The sequence below is a fragment of the Urocitellus parryii genome, chromosome 4 (assembly GCF_045843805.1).
Source record: "Urocitellus parryii isolate mUroPar1 chromosome 4, mUroPar1.hap1, whole genome shotgun sequence".
Taxonomy (NCBI): domain Eukaryota; kingdom Metazoa; phylum Chordata; class Mammalia; order Rodentia; family Sciuridae; genus Urocitellus; species Urocitellus parryii.
The window spans coordinates 201,984,076-202,000,991 of record NC_135534.1 but is presented as its reverse complement, the minus strand read 5'-3'; the positions used below and the strand labels follow the sequence as shown (position 1 = coordinate 202,000,991).

General features: G+C 43.6%; 1 protein-coding gene across 6 annotated transcripts in view; it reads left to right on the top strand.

Moving 5' to 3' along the window:
* Mapkap1 (MAPK associated protein 1) overlaps window positions 1-16,916 on the top strand; it is a 230,800-nt gene that overhangs the window by 209,159 nt on the left and 4,725 nt on the right. The window lies entirely within an intron of this gene.

Sequence of the window (16,916 nt, the reverse complement as noted above, 5' to 3'; positions counted from 1 at the left end):
CTGGGATGCCCAAAAGTAATTATCACAAGTGTGTGCGTGAGGCCACTTCTCAACATCGGAGATACAGAACATACGTGGGCCTGCCGTTTCAGTATTGACAGTCTTGGGAGAGTCTTGTCTTATTATTAGGTATACTAGATGGTTCTGTGTAAAAACTGCACACACATGGATCTTACAGAGGTTTCCTTTTCTCACTGTGACTCCAGAGATCTAGAAACTGCAGTGCTTTCCTGAACAGAGTCTCACTGTCCCATAATAGTTTTTAAGTCCCTGACCCCCGTAGCAGTTCCTTTCATTCCATGTTCTCAGAGCTCAGGGGAGAGAGAGAGAGAGAAAGAGAGAGAGAGAGAGAGAGAGAGAGAGAGAGAGAGAGAGAGAGAGAGAGAGAGAGAGAGAGTGTGTGTGTGTGTGTGTGTGTGTGTGTGTGTGTGTGTGTGTAGGACAGGATTAGGCATAAGGCCTTCCCTCCAACCAGAAAAAATCTATTTTTTACTATTTTGGGACTCTGTATTTTAAAAATTCACAGATAAAAGGATTTTGGTACTTAAAAAAAAAAGAAAAGATTTGAAAGTTACAGGCTTACAGAATAAACTCAGAATAGCCTCTGTAGACATTGACAGCCACTGACCACTCTGGCCCCATAGACTGGAATTTTTCCATCCTAAATGTGCACCACGGTCACTGTGAGCTGCCGCACCCCACTGGCAGTCCACCTTCCACTCTACCTTCCACCTCACCTCCTCCAACTCAACCTTTCTACCTCCCACACTCATCTCTCAAGAGCCAGCTTCACAGCAAGGCCCTGTCTGTTAACTTGGTCCCCAGGAGCCTGTACAGACCCTGTGTACACACACTGTGCATCTGCCTGCGGTCTGCCCCTCTCTCCCACCCCCTTTCCCTGAGACAGTTGGCCCAGGGCACCCTACCCCACTCTTGCATCCTCATTTCCTCGCATGGCGCCTGCAGAGTTGTCCTCAATAAATGTCAACTTGAAACTGATCTTAATGAGGCTAAAATTTAGAAACCAAAAGTTATTAGGCGTAATTTATATTATGAAGTGCCCAAACAAGGAGGTGTTAAATGAATCAGATTGATGCTGTGTGTTTTTATGATTTCCAGTATCTTCACCAAATTAATTCAGTGACTTAATCTAAAAAGTTCATCCTCAGACCATCATGAGACCAAGAATTAATCTCTGGGGCTGCTGCTTTTTCTTTCTTTCTTTTTTTCTTTTTTATAGGATTAATGGTAACCCTTTTTATCTTTTGTGTCTGTTGAACCTTAGAAAAAAGTTATTTTAACAGCACTAAAGAAATGAAAGTCACTATATTTCATAAGTTTAGCCTGTGATTTTTATCAGCATAGTGATGTATGTTTGTAGCTGAGTTTACATCAAAAATTATTCTTGGGGCCTTCTTGAATGAATTATGGCAAAGAGAGCCAGTCTAGAAGTAGATAAGGTTTTTGATTTCTGCAATATATTTCCTTTTTCATGTTTTTATCTCTCGTAACACAAGTGTCTTGCTGAAGACCGGAACGTGTGACCAACTGGAATAATTTAGTTGGAAACAGCAGGCGTGTTATTAAACAGCCTTCTTTACAAAGAGGCATTAAGTGTTGGGAGGATAATGAAGTTGTCCCTAGTCTTACTTGAGACATGTTTGTCAGAATTTTGAACAGAAAAGAAATGGTTTCTAAACCCTTCGAATATGGCCAGTTTGCAGTGTTTATTGAGAAAGCCACTGTCAAACCATTAATTTGGTCGTCATAAGGAACACAACTCAGGTTTAATTGATGCCATATCCCAAAAGTGTGTGAATAGCTGACTTGGCAGAGGGACTGAGCGTCAGAGCGCCTACACAGAGACACAGTGACATGTGCCGTGGAGGCGGAGGCCGCACTGCGAGGTGGCAGTTGGCGGCTCCTTCCTCCCTCCACTTCTCCCTTTTAGGTGCTCAGAGGGAAGATTTATTGCTCTGTCCCTGTAAGTGTTTAAGGACCTGGAACTTAATGACTAAATAGATATGTGCCTTAAAAAAAATTGTACATAAAAATACAGACTCTCAAAAGAGCTGAGAAAATCTGCGTATCACAAGCCCTGAAAAATTAAGAATAATTTCTGCCTTCTAGATTTAAGAGAAAACCACGCTGCCATTATTACTCAAGGCACTGACATCTCAGTCCAGTTTGCCACTCCTCAGGCTGTCTTTTGCTGCTTATGTATTTATGTCACAAACCTTCCAAAAGGTGAATTAACCTTAATTTCTTTTAACTGACCAAGGATGTGTCTGGCCCCAGGAGAGGAGAACATTTCTAGGTCGCACATCCCTGCTTACGTTGTCCATCCTCACACAGGTCTAGGCGCAGGCTTTGGACGCTGTGGGCTGTCTTTTCTTTTTTTTTTTTTTATTTATATTTATTTATTCATTTTTAGTATTTGGCGGACACAACATCTTTGTATGTGGTGCTGAGGATTGAACCCGGGCCGCACGCATGCCAGGCGAGCGTGCTACCGCTTGAGCCACATCCCCAGCCCTGTGGGCTGTCTTTTCAAGGCCAGCCTCAGATTCCTCTGCTGAAACACAAGCCAGAGACCTTTCTGTGAAACTCGTCCCCATCAGAGACTCTCCACCAGGCCAGGCCTGGTCTCATCAGAAGCTTGTGCAGGTTCAGTCTTTAAAGGAAGTAGCCTATCATTAAGAAATCAGATTTAAGCCTTAATAAAGTAGCTGTCGTCTTTATAGCTGAAAAGAGCTCTGTATCCCAATTAAGTATAGATAATATACAATCTTAAGGAAGCAACATAATAGAAGTAACCTGATTATGTTCTCTTGCAATAGTATAATCTAAAGGAAATCTGATTCTGTTTATGCTGGTTATGTTGGTGGGGGATTTTTTGGTTTATATGTTTGTTTTGTCCAAAACACTGTTTGGACACAGAATAGGAACTCTTTGGGGTTATGAATTAATCACAGCTGCAGGAGGCTCTTAAGCCCTAGTAAACTGAACCTCCTGGATATTTGAGATGAGATTCCGTTAAAACTATGAGTTAAATTAGCTGGGCTTATTGGTGACCTCCCGCTTAAATGAATCTTTCTTTCATAAGTACTTGACAAGATCTGTAAAGTAGTGTATTTAATTTACTAATTAAATTAAAGCTGCTGAATAATGATTTGTCCACATTGATTTAGCTTAAGCAGAAAAGATCAGCATTGTTGTGATCTTCAGCAACCTTAATGGCCAAGCCAGTTAGACACAAAGGCCTCTTGTGTTTTGTGGGTCAGAAGTACAGAGGTAAGCCCAGGCTGTAATTGAATTGCCTGCTCCGCACCCTGCAGTTGCGCTTTCCTTTGCCTTCCCTTTCCATTGTTGCACTGGGGTTTAAGAGAATGTTAACGCGGTAATAGGCACAGGGCCTTCCCCATTATACGTCTTGCTATCGAGCGGTTCTGCATGACTAGTTAAAGAAGATGGCAAGAAGATTAATGAAAGCCAGGCTAATACAGAAGGGGGTACTTTTGCAAGACTTCTACCGAGGAGATATTAGAGCTGAACCAGAGCTTGGCTTTTTCTTTATCCTGTGACCTTTGAACCTGCCTTACTGTTGAGAGCTGCCAGGGAAGTCGACATTTTGATTGATGTTGGTACACGAGTCAGTCTTTCCCATTGAATTCCACATCTGCACGAAAATAGCTTTTCCAGCAGAATTCATACTGGCTAGAAGTGATAGCCAAATTGATGGCTGAAATGCTTTTATTTAGTTTTCATTTAAGCCTAAAGGTGTTTGATGGTTTAATTCAGTATCCAGTTTTCATAGATTATATATATATTCTCTTATATGTTCTTAATGGGCTCATCAACCCATAGTGAAAGACTAATATTAAGAATGTTCAAAGGTTTGCAGACAGAGCTCCAAGCAAGCTTTATGGGAGAGTAAAAGCAGTCATCAAACAAACCCTTCACCGTCCTTAAAACAGAAAATTCAGTCTGAGGGCCCAGGAAAACTGACTTTAAGGTTTGTATAAATAAAGCAAAGCATCCAATAGTTTTGGAGAAGACTATAGATGGAGAGGTCTGAAGTCTCACCCCTCACCATCTCCCCCACCAGCGCCAGTTCAGAAGCTATCTTGATAGACCCAGTGCTGCTCACCTTGACCTGGGACACTAGCATTCCATCTGAAAGGGATTGTCACAGCCTACTTAAAAGGCAGCCCTGTACAGATACAGACCTCTTCCTCACTAATTCAGTTACCTTGGTTGTGGAGCTGTTTGCTGTGTGTGTATAAGAGGTTGCTGGGGAGAGAAAAGAGAGAGAAGATGGGCTGTGTGTGCACCCCCCACTCCTCTTCCGACAAAGGAGAGCAGAGAGAGTGGCAGCAGGGCTCAGGTTTATTTCCTAAATCTCCTTGGCACACCCCAACCAGTACATTGAATCCCTCGGCCACCCAGTTTCTTTTCTCCCTTACTTGACAGGGGCAGTTTCGAAAGAGAATATAAACTGTGCACTCCCCCATCCCTGCTCTCTCTCTGACATGACAGTTTCTGAAGAAGGAGATACCCAGGAATTCTGTCCTATTCTTTAGATGCTCCTGAGAATGTGTGCAAGAGGAATAGGTAGGGTGGGTGGACAGATGGCCATGGCCTTGCTGGACTGCAGACCCCCGGAGGTGAGGCACCTACGTTTATATGCCAATGGCACGGGAGCCCAGGAGGGCTGCAGCCCATTCTCAGACTCTGCCTGACGCCCAGGAAGTCTGGGCACTCCAAACATTAGTAGACAAGCTGGGCTGTATTTTTATTCTCTGACAAGGACTTATTTCATAAGTTCCAGATCAAATACGGTAAGTACTGCCTGATTACAGAACACAACGGACTCTACCATATTAAATGCCCCAGTTATTGAATTGCCTTTTCATAAGAGTACTCTGGAGCACAATCAGGAGCAGGCAGTGCCTCATCCTTTTAACAGATATGTTTCCTAGCCCTATTAAAAGGGGTCTTCATCTATCCTGTCAAAGGGAGTCTGCTGGGGTTTTTTAGTTTAATTACACTATCCAATTAAAACTCCTTGCTGCATTTGGATGCGCCTCTCCTTGGGCCTGAGTGGATATGACATTTACAAGGCTCGCCTTTCAAGCAGACAATAGTGTGATTGATGAGGTGCACATTCAGTGAAGGCGGCGAGTGCCTGTGGAAGTGCTGCTTAGTGCGTTTTGATTTATTTATCATCTCCTTCCAAAACAAGGGAGCTGCCGGTGAGATGGGCTTAGGCAACCAGGGGACCACCTCAATTTTTCCAAGAGTGTGGGAGGGAAAAACCTGGACTGTGGCACAGGAGAAAGGTGAAGACAAACAGCTGGGACCAGCTTACATCATCAGATGCCAGCTCTGTCTTTAGGTTCTCTGACCCAATTTGGTTTCCAGCAACCTCAGGCTGTGATCTGCTGTTAAGTGGGCCGTCGCCATGTTTCAGGAATGGTTCAGGCCCCTGAGAACTTGGCCAACCAGCCTTTGTCCCATTGACTGACCTGGTCATGTTCAGCTGACACCTGACTTTCGCACTGGCCATGCCTGCTTATGCTTCTAGCTGCACTTCCAGAAATCCAGCAGCTTCTCCAGGGGCTCCAGCCAGTGCTCATGGCTCCTGCCCTAACTGCCAAGGCAGGCTGAACATTTAAAAGTGCTTCCAGAATTGTAATCAGCCAAGAGCAAATGTGGCTCTTCAGCAAGGAGAAACAGAGGCACAGTGGGGAAGTCTCCAAGGTTGTAGTGACAAGGCAGATGCAGCGTCTTGCTCTGAAACTGCTACTGCTGTTTACTCTCAGCGTGTGATAGATGGGACCGTAGTTTCTGGAAAAGAGGTGTTTCGGTACAGTAGTCCTGGAAGGGTCAACACTCCTGAGCTTAGGAGGCGGCAGTTCTCCTGGGAACCTCGACATTTGGTAAGAGGAGCGCATTACCCAGACTAGGTGTCGGGGCTGCAGCTGCTCCCAGGGCTGCTGGGGCATGTTAGGTGATACGCAGAAGGTCTGCATCCTGGGGAAGATTGGCTGGTGCTGAGATACTTGTTGAGTTTTCTTACATTCTCTGCAAATTTTCTTCATTTTTTCCCCTAGGACTTACTAATAAACAAGAAGGAATTTGCTTGTGTTGTTTGGAATGTTCATTAGAGTAGAAGACATTTTGAGGGTATCAACATTTTTCCACCTGAGAGAAGCCACCTTCTTGCTATTATGCTTCCACTCAATTGTTGACTTGGGCTCGTGGACCCACAGTAACAGAACAATTTTCTATATATAATGAACATTTTGCACACATTTTCATTTTTCTAGATTTCCTTGATTGTCATTTCTTCAGATTCATTCTTTTCTTGATTTTTAACCTCAGGAAGAGACGAAGAGACCCTGAGAAGAGGCTCTTCCCTACTGAAAAACAGAGAGATTTCTCAGCTGGATAAATAATGGAGAAAATCTGTATTCTCTTGCCTCCTGCCAAGCTCCATATTATATTTTTGTAATAAGTAAATGGGGCACTTAGATTTTAAGTTATTACCAAAGACATGGAAGAAGCAAGCCATACTTTCATTAAAATCAAAATGTGTCTTGCTTATGAGAAGCCCATGTGCAACATGCAAAACAGGGTAACTGCTACCAGATTCACCTTTCTATCATAAATGATTAGAAAATGGACAATTTTTTCCCCTGTGGTGCTGGGGATTGAACCCAGGGCCTTGTGCATGTGAGGCAAGCACTCTACCAACTGAGCTGTATCCCTAGCCCTAGACAAAATAGTTTTAAAAACTTGTTTCAGCCCTTGGAGAACAGGCAGTTCAGGCTTGTGATCTTGGGAGAAGAGAAGTGAATGAGACAAGGCATCCCGTTGGCTTTCCACCTGCCTTTTCAGGGAGGGAGAACCTAAGGCCAGTGTAACAGTCTCATGAGCCAGGAGACCAAGAGAAGAGCTGGGGATGCTGATGCCTTGGAACTCACAGAACAAAGGACAGAAGAAAGGAGCTGTACTATGAAGCAGCTCTCAGAAGAATCCTCTGTCTTTCATTGCATGCCAAACTGTGCAGACCCAAGGTAGGGACCTCACAAGGCCAGCAGAAAACAGCCATAAACCAGAGATCAGACTAACCAGAGTGGGACATCCAGGGCATTTAGTAGTCACTCCAGGGAGGCTGTGCCTTAGGAGCAGGACTGCACTACCCTAGGTTAAAGACTGCTCTAGTCCTTGCCAAACAAAGCTTTAAAAGGAATCTTGAAAGGATCAGACTGATCCATAAGTAAATAAGCTGCCTCCAGAACAAAGCCCAATTCTCTCTAAAGGACAGCAACCTGTCACAGATGTCACAACCTGTGTAACATTGATAGTGTCCAGCATTCAATCAAAAATTAGACATGCAAAGAAGCAGGAAAATGTGTCCTATAACAGGAACAAATTCAATCAATAAAAATAAAGCCAAAAGTGACAGGGATGATAGAAATAGCACACAAGTATGCTTTAAGATGGCTATTATAAATGTATTCAAGAACTTAAAGGAAAAAAGAACTCAGAAGAGAAATGGAAACTATTAAGAAGAACCAAATGAAAATGTAGAGCTGAGGGCTGGGGCTGGGACTCAGTGGTAGAGCGCTTGCCTGGCACTTGTGAGGCCCTGGTTTCGATCCTCAGCATCACATAAAAATAAATAAAATAAAGGTATTGTGTCCAACTACAACTAAAAAAAAATATTTTAGAAAAAGAAAAAATGTAGAGCTAAGAAAATAATAACACCTTGGGCTGGGGTTGGGGCTCAGCGGTAGAGCATTCACCTAGCACATGCAAGGCCCTGGGTTCAATCCTTAGCACCACATAAAAATAAGTAAATAAAATAAAGGTACTGTGTCCAACTACAACTAAAAAATAAATATTAAAAATATTTTTAAAAAGAAATGAAAATAATAACACCTGGATCAAAATATTCACTAATGGGAGCAAATTAGATTAGGAAGAAAGATGAGTGTGTGTGTGTGTGTGTGTGTGTGTGTGTGTGTGTGTGTGTGAGAGAGAGAGAGAGAGAGAGAGAGAGAGAGAGATTGCTACATAACAAATTGCCCCCAAATTTGGTGTTGGCTTATGGTATAGTCTGGTGGGTCAGGGATCTAGCATAGCCTCATAAGACCCAGTAAAGATGTCAGCCAGAGCCTGAGCCATTTGTTCAACTGGGATGGAATCTGCTTCTAGGCTCACAGAGGGGTTATGGCAGAGTTGAGTTTGTTCAGTTCCTTATCACATGGGCCTCTCCATAGGGATGCTCCCAAGATGGTAGTTGGCTTCATCAAAGTAAATAAGAGCAAGAGGGTGGTAGCAAGGAAGAAGTCAGTCCTTGATAGCCTCATCTCAGAAATGACATCCAGCATGTCTGTCAAATCGTTTATCTAATTAGAAGAAACCCACTATAAGTCCAGCCCATAAACAATACCAGAGGATTACATAGGAGCATGAAGAGCAGGTGGTGGGATCAATGGGAGCCACTTCAGAATCTGCCAGCACAATCAGTGACTCATAAAACAGAACAATACAAACTATTCTAACTGAAACACAGAAGGAAAAGTGGATGAAAAGAATAGACCCTGTGGAATAATGTCAAGTGTTCTAATATACGTATTTACGGTGTCAGGGAGTAGAAAAACTATTCAAAATTTGGTTAAAAATATCAAACCGCCACTCTTGGAAGCCCAGCAAAGGCTAAGCAGGATAAATATATATTAAAAACACATTAAGGCACATCATAATCAAATTTCCAAGAACCAGTGACAAAGAGAAATATCTTTAAGCAGCCAAAGAGAGAAGATATGCTATGTAGAGGAACTGAGATAAGATTGATTGCTGACTTCCCATCAGAAATAATGCAATCCAGAAGACAATGGAGTGGCATCTCGACATGCTAAAAGAAAATCTGTCAACCTGAAAGTCTATATTCAGTGAAATATCATTCAGAAATGAAGTTGAAATAAAGACACTTCATACAATCAAGAAATGTAAGAATTTGTCACCACTAAACCTTCACTACAAGAAATGTTAAAGGCTAGAGGAGGAAAATACCAGATGGGAACCCAAATCTACACAGAAATTAAGAGTGCTTGAAGTGTCACTGTTAGCAACTGTATGGAATGAACCAAGAGAAAGGAATTGAGCAAGTGAAACCTCTGAGCAAGGATTGGCAAACTGGCCCACAGGCCAAATCCAACCCAACCCCTGTTTTCGTGTCTTGTAAGATAAAAATGATTTTTTGCAGATGAACATTTGCAATTGATTTCATGATAGGGAACAGTTGATTTAGAATTCTATTTAGGTAAAATATCATCCCTCAACTAAGGCAAAAAAAAAACAAAACCACTATCCTCATAGTAGACCTGTATTATAAAATATCCTTAATTTTGCCCCTTGGCTCATAAAACCTAAAATATTTACCCTCTGGCCCTTTATAGAAAAAGTTTGTCTTAGAAAGTGAAGGAAAAAGGGGCCCTCTCCTATCAGGCAGTGTTCCAAGGCTTCACATGTGTCACGTAACTCTTGGAGCTATTTTGTTATGTAACTTCAAGATCATTTGACTTTACCCTAGCATTGTGTACTCCTAATAACCCTGGGAGGCAGATATTATTCCCACCCATCAAGTGAGTAAACTGTGGCTCAAAGAAGTTGAGCCGCTTGTCCAAAGTTATATAGAAAGGATAACAGGCTGTGCTTTTCTCTCTGCCACTGACACAAAGCCAAACAGTCAGATGTCTGTGCTTCTTTCTCGTAGATGACTAGCCCAGCATCAACTCAGGCTTTATAAAGTCTTTTTAACAAACTTCAACCATGCTTACTTATCTGGCCTCTTTTCCTAGAGCTGGTTAAATGCAGGTGATTCTGGATAGATGAGGCCTTGTTATTGTTAATTAGCCTCACATAGAACACTTGCAAATTCTAGCTTGTCACAGTCTGAGTTCCTTCCATGGAGGAAATTTCCAGATACAGAACTTATTTTTTGCTAACTTTCAAAAGCTTAAGAATAAGAGCTTAAGAATTAGTTAATACTTGGTTATTGAAACAGCTTAGCCTTCAATGAAATCATCAAAAGGCCCCCTAAACCTTTGTTCTTAATTCACTCCCTGAAGTACATAGAAGCATTTCTGCTGCATAGAGAAGTAGAATTCTTGTTTCTTAAGGTAAAACACTTACAAAGTTATTTTTATTTGAAAGAATGACTGACAAACTATGGTTATCCAAAATTGAGTCTTTGGCAGACATTTTTTTTAAAGTAAAGGAAGTGGACCTATCACTTCAAGAAAAACAAGTGACAGTGCTCTGTGCCAGTGATGAAATTCAAGTCTTCGGGTGAAAACTAGTTTTCATCACTGTGAGGTTGGCTTCTCGTTGCTTAAAGACTTTTCTGATGGGCATCAGTGGTGCTATTGATGAAGGTAATTTTTTTTGATGGTGTATAATAAAATATTTCAACATCTGGAAAGTCAGCACAGCTTAGTAAACCAATATTTCCCAGACTACCGCACGATGTTACAAAAAGATTCAGAGTGTGAAACCCAACTAATGGATTTTAATGTAACTTGAGTACAGAAAGTTTACTAATGAGGTTTTATTTGTTTGTTTGTTTTGAAAATACATTTTTTAGTGGTCGGTGAACCTTTATTTTTATTTTTTTTATATGTGGTGCCGAGAATCAAACCCAGTGCCTCACACATGCTAGGCAAGCACTCTACCTCTGAGCTACAATTCTAGCCCCAAGGTTTTATTTTTTAATAATTTTTTGTAATTGTAATTTTTATACTTTTATTTTTTAAAACATTTATTTTTTAGTTGTAGCTGGACACAATACTTTTATTTTGTTTATTTATTGTTTTATATGGTGCTGTGGATCGAACCCAGGGCCTCACACATGCTAGGCAAGTGCTCTACCACTGAGTTATAACCACAGCCCCACTAATGAGATTTTAGATTCCATATTGAGTAGTAATTAAAATCCAAGGGGCAAACTTGACAGAGGATACAAGTAAAGTTAGAAGAGGTAAAGAGCAAGGTGGAACATAGGAGGATCACCATTAACAGGAAGGAGGGAGTGAAGACAGAGAGGAAACAGAAACTGGCAAGAGAACTGGCCTGAAGAACCAGGTGGCTGTGGCTCCATGGAAACCCAGGTACGGGGTGGAAACCCAGGTTCGGGGTGGAAACCCAGGTACGGGGTCTTCAGGAAATATCGGATACAGCTAAGAAGGTTCTTCGGGGGCTCTCAACATTGAGGGTGTAGTGGCCTTAGCAGGAGTGTTCTCACTATATTAGAGGAAGGGGGGAAATCACGTTGCTGTAGGAGTTTTTATAATTAGACTTAATTATGTTTACAGGAAAGAACCAAAGAGCGAGTTTGAAAAGTACAGGCAGAAGTATAAATAAGTCAGATGCAGCTGCTCCAACAGTCAGAGAGGTCATTATAGTCCCTCCGCCTCTGCTTCTGGATGCTCAGGGAGGAGCAGCAGTTGAATTGCCAGTTGAGTTACATTGAACTGAAGCTCTGCAGGCAACTCAGGGCTGATGCTCACAGCGAGGCCCAAGAAGGCATGCGTGTTCAGCTCCGAGACCAGAGAGACCCAGCCCAGCCTTTCCTACAAGCACCTACAGAAGTACAGCCTTTCCCAAAGAAAGTACACCTCCATCAGTTTCTCCCAAGAAGCCCAATGGGAGTTTCCCACACCCTTTCCAAACCAGGGGGATCAGGAAAAATCAGACCCTAGAAATTCATTTTTTTTTTAAAGTATCGTGCCTGTTATAAAGGAATTGAGAAATGCTTAAAAAAAAATTCCTCGTGGCCTTCTTTATGATGCTGGCCATTTATGCTAAGCCGGATGCCCGGGAGTCAGCAGCATGAACTATGATGCACATCTCCATACTGGAGTGAAGTGCAGCCATTGAAAGAGATGGCTAGGGCCAAGTATGTAGGTGCACACCTTAACCCCAGCTGCTCAGGAGGCTAAGGCGGGAAGATCCCACGTTTGAGGCCAAACTTTAGTGAGACTTTGTCTCAATATAAAAAACAAAAAGTGCTGGGGATGTAGTTAAGTAGTAGAGCACCCCTGGGTTCCATCCCCTGCAACAGAAATGGTTGTAGAGACAGACTGTGTTGCGGCAGAGGCAGGGGTATGATAAAATGTTAAGTTTAAAAGAAATTTAGCTCAGATTTTAGTATACAATGCTGTAGGAATAAAATGATTACAACCATGTGAAAAACATGAGGACAGCTAGAAAAGTGACCGTGATGTCCTTGTGTACCAATGTTAGGATCTTGGAGTGAAATGTGGCGGGTATTTCTAGCAATTTTTCATGTAATTTTTTTAATTGAAGCAGAAAGAAATTCAAGTTTATTTCTGGTGTTCTTGACAAGGAATTTTAGACAAAGGTGGGTTCAGGCTCATTTGGAAGCCCCAGCTTTGACTAGTCATTACCAGCCACAGTGCCACCAAGTATGCTAAGGGACCCTTCTGTCCACAATCTGCAGTGGGAAGCTAAGCACTGTTTTGGCAGGGGGTGTCGAAGTCGCTGTCCTCTTAGCCTTAGCTGCCCCATTTCTAGGTACGAGCAGTCTTTCTAGGGTGGCTTCTCCCCTGCAAGGGCCTGAGGAACCTGTTTCAAATGCATAATGCAGAAGATAAATTAAAGCACAGAAGCTCAAACGTCTCCACTTCTGACATTCGTGTTGCTAATTGGTTTCTGCTCAGTGTTAGATTCCATCTTCTCTGGTTTACTTTGAAAAAAAAATATGTTTGTGTAAATACATTTTTGCATATCCACATTTTCATTTCAATATTCAAAAGCAGATGTATAGTTTCAGTGTCTTCCTTGAGTGTGTGACCAGTACTTAGATGCCACATTTATACCATGTTACATTGCATTTTATTCCTACAGCACTGTAAAAGCTAGACTGTTCAGACAAGGACAAATTAAAATCAAAATCTTTAAAGTAATGAGCATTTTATCTTCAAGTATCAGTTCCATCACAGTTGTAACGAATTACCACCACCCATTGAGCCCAGGGATGTATATGAGATAGACACATTCATGCATGTGTAGGTGTAATGTGCATACATCGTGTAGTTGTAATCATATGTGTGGAGGTGATGACACGAAACCCCACAGGTGGAGCTCACCCCAACTCTACCTCCAGGGTTCATGTTTTTATTCTCAGCATGTCAGGTTTCCAGGGTTGCCTTAATTTCCAAACAGAATTTAACAGTCCAGGCAAGTTAATTGGAACTAAGTGGAATATTGACTTTGATATATACAGTTTTTCTCAGCTGACACTTTGATAGAGGCACTGTGCTCCCGTGGCTTACCCCTTTCCTATGAAATTGCTGGTATTCTTTGAAATTTTGAGGGTAACTTGCCCACCTGATTCCCTCTAATGCCCCGAGACAGATGCCCTAGTGGGCTGCAGCCAAGAAGGTGGCCTGAGCCCTCTTTATGCCTTCCCAAGGTGACCTGGAGACACTGAGGCTGGCAGAGGGTGACACAGACTCTTCTTACTCAGTTCATCAGTGTTCACGTGCAGCTTGTTCCATCTTCCCTGACACTTCTAGAAAATATTTAGCACGTAGCACTTGTGTTTATTGACAGATTTGTTTTCAGCAAGTGGTGAATTAACTTGTTAAGTTTGACTGTATAGGTTTGGATTGGTTAAAGCTATACAGTGTGAGTTCTGATGATTAGCTGTTATTCTGATGGAGAAGTCCACAGTTCTGCCATGTTCTCTTCTGTGTGGTCCTCTAGCAGTCCCTTTTCAGCACGCTTCCTGCGCCTGTCAAGATCAAAACCACATCCACACCTACCTTTGTGACTGTGCATCTGGTCTCGCTGCCTCCAGGGGTCCAGGGAACATCCGGAAACACAGTTCTCCCGTTTATTTTACTGCCTGCTCAGAACACACTAGTGGCCCTATCAGCTCATGAAGCTCGCGTTTTCCCATGTCACCTCCTACTTGCCCATCATGCATGACCCTGCTCTACTCGGGGGCTCCCACAGAGCCAGTTTGTCAGTGCTGTGTCCTTGCTGTGTGGCCCCTGCCTTGTTACACTCAGCTAACACCCTGTCCTCCAAGATTGCTCAAGTGTCAGCTCTCCAAGAAACTGTCCTTGAGGGCCCTCCTCACTCCAAGCCAGCCACCTCTACCTCCGCGTCTCCACGGCAGCTCCCTGTGCTCACCTTCCCCCTAGTGCTCACTACACTGGACTATCTGTGTTCATTTCCTGTCCCTTGCACTAGCCTGTGCTCTTGGCAGAGCCTGGACTGAGTAAAATTGCCCTCCTGGGCATCCATCAAAACAGCAGGCCTTCAAGCAAGAGCTCCTGGGAATGAGCTCCCCATTGTCCTGTGGTGTCTAGCATGGGTGAAAACATGGCTGCTGCCCTTGAACTAGGCTCAAGGGACAATTATCAGCTAATTTTTAAAAAATTATCAGCTAATTTTTTTCAATATATGATTTATACCCCAGGGCTCTTGCTCCTGGCTCTCCACTGCTGTGGCTGTCCACCAGCCTTAGCCTGGTTACTAAATGACAACTTTAATTGTTTTGGTACAAACACAGCACTCCAGATGGACCCCTCCATTCCCTGCTGGTGGGGTGAGCGGTTTCACTGGGAGGGAAGAGCACATCAGAGATGAGATGGCTCTTCTTCATTCTACCTGCTCCTCTCCCTCAGCCGGACACTAGAATGAACACAGGGGACAGGCAAGGGACCCACAGCCCCCCGTGCACAGCAAAATACAGAGCACAGGCATGGGGTCAGCTGACCTTTCAGGAGACTTGGTTTGGGATAATTTTTTTTCTTCCACATGACTGTTGTCCCTCTCCCCTCTGAGCCTGCAGTTGACAGGCTCCATGGTGCCACAGCCCCAAGGGGAGAGTATCCAGGCATCCTTCCTGAGACCCCAGGCCCATGCAAGCTGCACATCCCAAATGCCATTTTTAGGTTTGACTATACCTAAAGTCCCAGACTGTCTTTAATGGTGTCTCAGCTTTCCAGGCAAACATGCTCCCTGCATCTTGATATTTAGTTTTGTCAGTGACGAGCAGGAGCAGGTGGTGTAGACCGTGCATGAGATCACTTATCAGAGGGGCCAGTGAACCCCGAAGCTTCAGGTCTGCGGGCCTCCCTAAGACCTTCTGGTCCTTTCTAGCTCTAGGCTCTGGTATCTATGTCTGTCATGGCCATGTGTCAGCAGTAAGGGCTCCTGCGGGGGTTGTCTCTGTTCGTCCTTCACAGCCCTGTGTCCTTCATAGATGGCCAACAAAGGTATCTCTATTGTTCCTCCACATGGTGATGTCACCAGCAAGACTCCAGTGTTCTATGATGATGACTGCAGACACACACACACCCCGATTTAAGTAAGGTTCACTCCCTTATCAGAAATAAGTAATTTATATATTAACAGTGATTAGCTTCCAGTCAAGCATTGTGACTTTTAGTGCCATGATTTAGAATCAGGCTAAATTTGTCAAGTGACTGAAAGTGGGGTTTTTAAGAAATTATCAGCTAATTTTTTCAATATACGATTTATAGTCACAATTAGTATATCGTAATGATGTTTCCAGGATAAAATACCAGCAGCTCAACTTTTCTGGCCACAAATGTACAGCATATATCAGTTTATTTTTGGAGATCTGAAAAATTAGCTACTGTAAATAAAGTCTCCAAGATTTCTCCCGGAAAGAGGTGAACTTACAGTAATATGGGTGATATATTATTAATTAATAACTGACCAGCCACTTCTTCAATTAAAAGGACAACGAATGAGGAGGTCTGCTGGAAGGATATGCTGAATTTTAATCTTCAGGCACTAAGATCCACTGGAGCAGACCAGGGGAAGTGTTTCTAGCTGATGCAGGAGGCTGGCCGCAGGTGGATATGGGACCCCCCTGCTCCTGGCTTTAGGCAGGTTTGCCGAGCATCAATGACATGTCCCTCTTGGACAATGTTCTTTTGGTGCCAATAATGGAAACCAGTTTCAAAATAGCTAAGAATAAAGAATTAGTTCTTAGAGAGCTGCTGAGGCTCCCAGAACCCAAGGACAGCACATGCAGATAAGGGACCTTCACATGGGCTGAGACCAAGAGTCTCAAGGCAGGCCAGCATCTGTCTCAGTTCCGAGGAGGGATCTGGTTGCTGTGTCTGGCCCAGAGGTCAAGCACAGGAAGCGCAGACATGGCTGCAGGTGTGGCAAAACAAGAAATAGGTTTCCTTAACAAGCCACATGCAGCAGGGCAGGCCTCCACCTGGCCATGGTCTATGAAGACTCACCCAGTGTGGCACCATTTGAGCCAGGTCACCAAGGGCCAGCAAGGCCTTTGCACAAAGGTCAGTAAGAGGGCATCCGAGGTGATACAGAGCCTGTGCAGAGGTCAGGGCAGCACCACAGGCTGCCTGTGGGGACATGGGGACATGAGGCTACATGGAGTAGGCCCAGAAATGACACTGTTATTCTGTAGGGGTGGGAAACAGGAAGGAGTTGGACTTGGTGGGATTTATGTCAAAAGAGCTGGCCCCTCAGGCAACCTGCTCTGTGAGGCGCCACCCATGGTCTGTAGAGCCGTACCCTGTCCATCCTTCTGGGGCAGAAGTGACCAGCAGCCCTTGGGAACGGCTTCCATCTGGGACACAAGGCCAGGAACCCCTCCAGCAGGACTCCTGCTCCTCTAGGAGCCCAGGCCGTGGAGCAGAAGCTCCAGGAAGGGGCTGCGGTTGGCCCTGCCCTGCCTGCTGTGTTGACTTGACTTTAAACAGTGCAATTCCAGAGTAATAATTTGGGGTCAGCTGGCTCTACCTTAAAAATATTCCCTTTCCACACAGTTATCCTATGGAAGCAGCCCCGTGGTAATGCAGAGC